We start from the raw sequence: 8,467 nt of genomic DNA, 5'->3' as shown, positions 1-8,467 counted from the left end.
TATACATGGTATAGTGACCTTTAGATGAGCATATAGTCAATCAGTAATTACCTGTATACATGGTATAGTGACCTTTAGATGAGCATATAGTCTATCAGTAATTACCTGTATACCACATGGTATAGTGACCTCTAGATGAGCATATAGTCTATCAGTAATTACCTGTATACCACATGGTATAGTGACCTCTAGATGAGCATATAGTCTATCAGTAATTACCTGTATGCCACATGGTATAGTGACCTCTAGATGAGCATATAGTCAATCAGTAATTACCTGTATACCACATGGTACAGTGACAAGATGAGCATATAGTCTATCAGTAATTACCTGTATACCACATGGTATAGTGACCTTTAGATGAGCATATAGTCTATCAGTAATTACCTGTATACCACATGGTACAGTGACAAGATGAGCATATAGTCTATCAGTAATTACCTGTATACCACATTGTTGGGAACCATTTCCTGCCACAAAGCTGTTCTCTTATTTTTTCCCAATCAGTATATCAATCAATATTCCATGTCCTGCCACAAGCGAGTATGGTTTAATAAAGTTTAATTAATTTTTTCACAATATTCCCCCAATATTATGCCAGACGCTGTTCCCTTATTTTCCCCCATCAGTATCTAATTCAATATTCTATGTCCTGCAACAAGCGAGTAAGTTTGGTTTAATAAAGTTTTTCACAATATTCCACCAATATCATGCCAAACGCTGTTCCCTTATTTTTTTCCGTCAGTATATAATTCAATATTCGATGTCTGCAACAAGTGAATGAACCTTGATTTATAAGGCTTTTAGCAATCTCCCACTAATACCATGCCTGACACCAGAATTGGCTTCACACAATGTACCGAAGTGCGGAATCAAACCTGGTCCTATCTGCATGATGGGCGAACCTTTACCCACAAGGCTAGCGGCCCCCTAGCAGAGTAGAAGTGATCACTGTCAAGAAATAAACAAAGTCTCATTTCAAGGTTTATTCATTCCATTGTTATAGTATTTTACATTGACATTGCCTTTGCAGCTAACTATAGTTAGTGAACTGTCACAAGTGGAAACTAAAACATGATAGAAAATGGATGCCAAATGTACAGGTTTATACAGGACGGATTAGAATCTGCTGATGCAAGAATATGAGCTAATAAACAGTTATTGTAAATGACATGCTGTAGGACTCAGGATAACATTCAACACACGGTGAGCAGGAGTGAATAAAGTGTCAATGGTGCCCAAGAAAACTGGCAGGGGCGACATTCTCTGCTGGAAGCTGTAATGTTCATCATACTGGCAAAGGAGGGTATGGCCGTGCTTACTGGTTGAAACTTCCCCAGTACAGCCCTGGAGTAACAAGTGAGAAGAGACAGAGTGAGTGAGTGAGTTGGGTTTTACCCCGCTTTTAACAGTATTACAGTTATATCACAGCGTGTCATGCTTAATGTGGGAGGAAAGCCCAAAGTGATGCAGGTCTCAGACGCTTACCACTTCGGTGAAACCCACGAGCATGGGTATGGTGCTGACAAACCTAGAAACATAATCGGGGCGAACCGGGATTCGAACCCTAATTCATAGGTTTCTGGCGTGCCCAAGGGACGCAACTCTGCACAGCGAATCGCAGCGCCTTAAACGACTGGGCCACCCGTGCCCCCCCCCCGAGAAGAGACATAAGTAACATAGTATGACATAAGTAATATGGGGTGGGGGGGATATTGTATATTGATATTGTTTTTATGGTGATAGGCTGATAGGCTATGCTTGTCTTGTCATTCACATAACATGTGATACGTTTAGAATGAGTTCCAGGTTATACCGGTCTGTAAATGCTAGGAATCTGTACCGCAAGGGTGTTTTCCGTCTTACCGGGGTATATCAAACCGAACGCTGGTACCTTTTATTAGATTAATGGCTTGTGAAAACACAAATATGTTACCGTGCCTTCTATTGATCTCCTGTATTATAAATTTAATACTGTTTTACTGTGAAGATAATTGTTGAACTTCTAACTGTACACAGTACAAGCATAGTCGCCTTTAACGGCAAGCATGGGTTGCTGAAGACCTATTCTACCCCAGATCCTCACGGGTCTGTCGTAAAAGGAGACTATGCTTGTCGTAAAAGGCAACTAAGGGGATCGGCTGGTCAGGCTCGCTGACTTGGTCGATGCATGTCGTCGTATCCCAATTGGGGAGCTCGACACTCATAATGCCAATCACTGGATTGTCTGGTCCAGACTCGATTATCTACAGACCGCCGTCATATAGCTGGAATATTGCTGAGTGCGGCGTTAAAGAACAAACCTACCAAACAACAACCTGGCCATTGAGTTGATGTGCCCTAGTTAATGGGATCAGCTGTAACCCAGAGTGTCAGCATATAACACAACATGTCCTGAATGAACAAACTTTTAACACACTTGATGACTAGATTAAGATTTAGGGGCTTCATGTTAGGGAACCAGGGCAAGGGTGGGGCTCCCCTATTAGGGTCTTAGGGTTAGGGAACCAGGGCAAGGGTTGGGCTCCCCTGTTAGGGTCTTAGGGTTAGGGAACTAGGGTCTTAGGGTTAGGGAGCCAGGGCAAGGGTTGGGCTCCCCTGTTAGGGTCTTAGGGTTAGGAAGCCAGGGCAAGGGTTGGGCTCCCCTGTTAGGGTCTTAGGGTTAGGGAGCCAGGGCAAGGGTTGGGCTCCCCTGTTAGGGTCTTAGGGTTAGGGAGCCAGGGCAAGGGTTGGGCTCCCCTGTTAGGGTCTTAGGGTTAGGGAACCAGGGCAAGGGTGGGGCTCCCCTATTAGGGTCTTAGGGTTAAGGAACCAGGGCAAGGGTTGGGCTCCCCTGTTAGGGTCTTAGGGTTAGGGAACCAGGGCAAGGGTGGGGCTCCCCCATTAGGGTCTTAGGGTTAAGGAACAAGGGCAAGGGTTGGGCTTCCCTGTTAGGGTCTTAGGGTTAGGGAACTAGGGTCTTAGGGTTAGGGAACCAGGGCAAGGGTTGGGCTCCCCTATTAGGGTCTTAGGGTTAAGGAACCAGGGCAAGGGTTGGGCTCCCCTGTTAGGGTCTTAGGGTTAGGGAACCAGGGCAAGGGTTGGGCTCCCCTGTTAGGGTCTTAGGGTTAGGGAACCAGGGCAAGGGTTGGGCTCCCCTATTAGGGTCTTAGGGTTAGGGAACCAGGGCAAGGGTTGGGCTCCCCTATTAGGGTCTTAGGGTTAGGGAACCAGGGCAAGGGTTGGGCTTCCCTGTTAGGGTCTTAGGGTTAGGGAACTAGGGTCTTAGGGTTAGGGAACAAGGGCAAGGGTTGGGCTTCCCTATTAGGGTCTTAGGGTTAGGGAACCAGGGCAAGGGTGGGGCTCCCCTGTTAGGGTCTTAGGGTTAAGGAACCAGGGCAAGGATGGGGCTCCCCTGTTAGGGTCTTAGGGTTAGGGAACCAGGGCAAGGGTTGGGCTCCCCTATTAGGGTCTTAGGGTTAGGGAACAAGGGCAAGGGTTGGGCTTCCCTGTTAGGGTCTTAGGGTTAGGGAACTAGGGTCTTAGGGTTAGGGAACAAGGGCAAGGGTTGGGCTTCCCTATTAGGGTCTTAGGGTTAGGGAAGCAGGGCAAGGGTGGGGCTCCCCTGTTAGGGTCTTAGGGTTAGGGAACCAGGGCAAGGATGGGGCTCCCCTGTTAGGGTCTTAGGGTCTTTTGGGGGATGTCAACCTCAGAAGCAGAACAAACAGCACATATGACTGTTTACAAATTGTGACACAGGCACCTTGGCAAGGTTTCATATTTAACATGGCGACATGTGGTAGGTAGGGCATGTACCATGGTGGCCGGATGCGGGGAGTGGGGTATATTACATAGGGAGTGGTTTGTACAGCATGGCCAGCTGGAGTATAACATGGGGAATGGGGTATATAGTATATAGTTCTCACTTTCTGTCAATGCCTAAAAGAGACCCAGTAAGCATATGACAGCGCACCATTTTGGAATCTGATCTGATATTTGTTAATCTGAGCCACAAAAGTCAGACCAGACCAATATAAATTGCTGTGTATGTTATTATTCCTTTACAATTTAATAAGCTTTTGGTAAAGGAAAGAAAAAAATATGTGTTTGTTTGTTTGTTGTTTTGACGCCACACTTAGCAGTATTCCAGCTACACCATGAACATCTATCCAGGCTCTTCAATGACATGCATCAACCAAGTCAGCCAGTCTGACCACCCGATCCCGTTAGTCACCACTTACAACAACCATAGTTGCCTTTTACAGCAAGCATGGGTTACTGAAGACCTATTCTGACCTGATCTTCACGAGAAGATACCTAAGAGCTGGCATGTTTCTGGTAACAAGTTTAACATTATTATTTTACAAACCCAATATATTAAGTTGGCAGGGACGAAGCCAAGGTGATATATTGTCTGGCCTAAGATTAAACATGTTGTCTTGCATGTCAGTCTTGAGACCCCAGGCCTTGGTTGTAGCCCTCTATCCAGTGAGCCACACTTGAAGGTGAAACATTTGTCGGCCACAACAAATATATTAAGAGTACTTCAGAATCTCCTGATTATTTTTACAGAGACTGGATGAGTGGGCTGCGGTCACGTGACTTTATAGATAGTTTATCAACCTAAATAATACAATACTTTTCTATCTGTGGTACCTTAAAAGGTCATAACGTGGCCGTTTTAATGCATGTCAATGACAGTATTCGACGTAATAAGCGCCCCGCTCTAATAAGCGCCCACGGGGACATTTGCTAAGATATTGGCTAGTGAACAATCCCAATTAGCACCCCTTCCGATTGATCAATGTACACAAGACTTATTTATTCGCGTATAATACGCACTTGTGTGCTATATGCACCCTTAATTATTGGTATTTAATTTTGAAAAATATATCTGTCGTACATAAACATTTCAGGCTGACAGCATAAACAACGAAATTTATCTTTTAACTCTGTTTTTTTTCACCAAAATAATATTCTAATAAGAGCCCCCTATTTCTTATTTTGAGAGCGCCCTGGGGGCTTATTACGTCGAATACGGTAGGCGGTAAATTATGGCATTTCTTCAGTTCCAAATCTAGTCACACACACTGACGCAAACGGCAGAAAACGTCCTATAAAGTTGACCAGTTTTCTGTCCGACTTTAACTGTAATTTGACAACACAAAAGTGTCACTGTCAGCTGTCCCCGGACCAAGGCCAAAGACTTCAAGTACAAAGGGTATGACCTCACCAGTCACCCTGCTTGTGGTGATATAGCAAAATAGGTATTCGATGGTCACAATGTATGGTGTACTACCTGGGTCAGAACTCTTGAGGCCAAGAAAAAATGAAATGTTTTATCACAGCTGGACGCAACCTTTGACAAGCCCATAAACATATCTGAATATCTGATGTTTCTGCAGGCTGTCGTAGCTGTAGCTAGTTTCAAATAACTTTGCTTCTATACAAACCATCCCTGTTCAACTTAATTTAGACAAGAAATAGACTATACTACCTGAAACACGAGTATATTCTTTTGCCCGAGAGGGACATAGGTGACAGAAACTTCATTATTCACCAGTTGTGGTGATCTATCTCACTCACGCACTCACATTCTCAAAACATTACCTGCATGGGTGGGTAACAGAAAATCAAATACAATATTTTTGGCAAGTAAATAACAGTATCAAATCCTCTTGAAAGGACTTTTCAGGTTTTATTCTCATTGGCAACGGGAACCAGGCTTGTTTCATTGATAAATCGTTGTAACACTTCCATATATGGCACATGCTTCTTGGAAATTGAATGATGGAGAGTTGACTACATTTCTTGGAATTTGTAATGCGAGGTAGATCTAGCGCTGTCTTTTGAAGCTTCGTGGCGCCCAGCTTTGATGAAATATTTCATTTGAATACACCAGTCTCCATCGCGAAAACACATAAGTCAAACTACAAAAAATATGACTCGGAACTGGCAGAGCAGTACCTGTAGGCGCATCTGAATTTCTATTCACACACTAGCTGTTCATTGCTTGTGCTTGAAATATAAGACAACAGTTCAGGCAAATGACAATGCACTTTGTGGCCCATATCTATCGAAAACGGGAGGGAGAACTGAAAAAGAATTGCCCACATCATGTTTTTGTAGTTCCGTCACTGTCCTCTCACCTCTGGCTTCTGACCAGGGCCCACTTGCACAAAGCGATCTTAGCGCTAAGATGATTGTAACTCCCATACTTCAGCATAGGCTTACAATAGTCTTAGCGCTAAGACTGCTTTGTGCAAGTGGGCCCAGTATGGCTGCGATCACGTGACTTTATAGATAGTTTATCAATGTAAATAATACGTACAACTCTTTTCTATCTGGGCTGTTTAGAAAGTCATTCCGTGACCGTTTTAATATATGTCAATTAGGAGTTAAATTATGGCATTTCATCAATTCCAAATCTAGTCACACACACTGACTGACGCATTGGTCAGAAAACGTCCCATAATGTTGACCAGTTTTCTGGCCGACTTTTATTTGGCAACACACAACTGTCAGCTGTCCCCAGACCAAGGCCAAAAACTTCAAGTACAAAGGGTATGACGTCATCATCGCCAGTTCTGACGTCATAAGTTTCGAGTCGTCTGTAGGTCGTCCAGCCAGCGTCATCATAAGCTGGGCCTCGTCTCTAAAGCCCCCGTTACACTATAAAAGCTTTCATAAAAAAAAACTTGGTCAAAGTCCATTTTGACCAATATTTTGATAGTGTAACATGCCGTGAAAAACTTTGACAAAGTTTTGGACGGGACTTTGATGGAATAGAAACCGATCCTATTAGACTATATGTCTCGTCAAACTTTGATCAACCAAGTTTAGTGTCTGCGGGTGGAAAGACGAAATAGTTCATTAAATTGTTGGCTGGGATTATGTATGAGCCACATAGGAAAATGACAATATCGTTCGCGCTCTCTGGTCAGATGCTCTATCCATTCCACCAGACAACGGTGGCGGTAAGGACAATGGAGATAGACATGTGTTTGGTATGAAGCGACCGGGGATCGAACCCCGACCTTCCGCTCTCTGGTCAGACGATCTATCCATTCCACTCGACCACGGTGGCGGTAAGGACCATGGAGATAGACATGTGTTTGGTATGACGCGACCGGGGATCGAACCCCAACCTTCCGCTCTGCGGGTCAGACGCTCTATCCATTCCACTAGACCCCGGCGGCGGTAAGGACCATGGAGATAGACAAGTGTTTGGTACCGGAGGCCTTATGACCAACACTACACACGTTACACACCAGTACTTGTGCACTTGTTCAGGAGAAACAAATCTATACAATATCACATAACATCTAAGATCCGTGAAGACCCGGGTAAGAATTGGTCTTCATAAGAGGCGACTTACGGGATCCGGTGGTCAGACTAGAGAATTATTTTCAGCAACCCATGCTTGTCGTAAGAGACGACTAACGGGATCCGGTGGTTTGACTCGCTAACTTAATTGATGCATGTTATCTATCACATTTGCCTAGATCGATGCTCATGATGTCAATCACTGGGTTGTCTGGTCCGCCATATAGCTGGAATATTGCTGAGCGTTAAACAACAAAGAAAAACATTCAATCTGAACACAATAGACAATGCATGATAGTATACGTTTATACATTGTACCTCATCATAATTATTAGTATATCACATGTCACTCCATCACTGCTATCATAGGCCACCTGTGAACAGCTGTGTCTGGGCCAGACACACTGGCAGTCCGGTAGCATGTTAGTCTGCCAGTCATAGCCTCCATCACTCTAGTTGTGACAGTATGGATTTGGGAGTGAGTGAGTGAGTTTGGTTTTACGCCGCTTTTAGCAATATTCCAGCCATATCACGGCGGGGGACACAAGAAATGGGCTTCACACATGGTGCCTATGTGGGGGATCAAACCCAGGTGGCTGGCATGATGAGCTAACACCTTAACCACTTGGCTATCCTGGCACCCAAAACACATTGACTTGGCACTAACAAACCATGCCTGGTGACAGTTGGAGTAGCTAGGGCTTGTGAGTGAGGTGGGCTTCATGACACGTTGAACAGTGAGTTGGGTATAACGCCGTTTTTAACAGTATTCCAGTTATATTGTGGTGTGTCAGCTTAATGTGGGAGGAAAGCCCAAAGTGATGCAGGTCTCAGACGTTTACCACTTCAGTGAAACCAACAAGCATGGGTATGGTGCTGACAAACCTAGAAACATAATCGGGGCGAACCCGGATTCGAACCCACAATCATAGGTTTCTGGCGTGTCCAAGGGACTCAACTCTGCACAGCGAATCGCAGCGCCTTAGATAACTGGGCCATCAGTGCCCCCCACGTTGAACAGAACTACAGCAATATCATGGTGTGTCAGCTTAATTTGAGAGGAGTGAGAACGGTTTACTGTGAAACACAATTAAAAGAGCAAATAACTAACTTGGTATTCGTACATTCTGATTAGCTTTTTCACCTCCACTTTCTCGACGTT

Source organism: Haliotis rufescens, unplaced genomic scaffold (assembly GCF_023055435.1).
Source record: "Haliotis rufescens isolate VD_foot unplaced genomic scaffold, xgHalRufe1.0.p SCAF_200, whole genome shotgun sequence".
Lineage (NCBI taxonomy): Eukaryota > Metazoa > Mollusca > Gastropoda > Lepetellida > Haliotidae > Haliotis > Haliotis rufescens.
Note: the sequence above shows the minus strand (reverse complement) of the source record.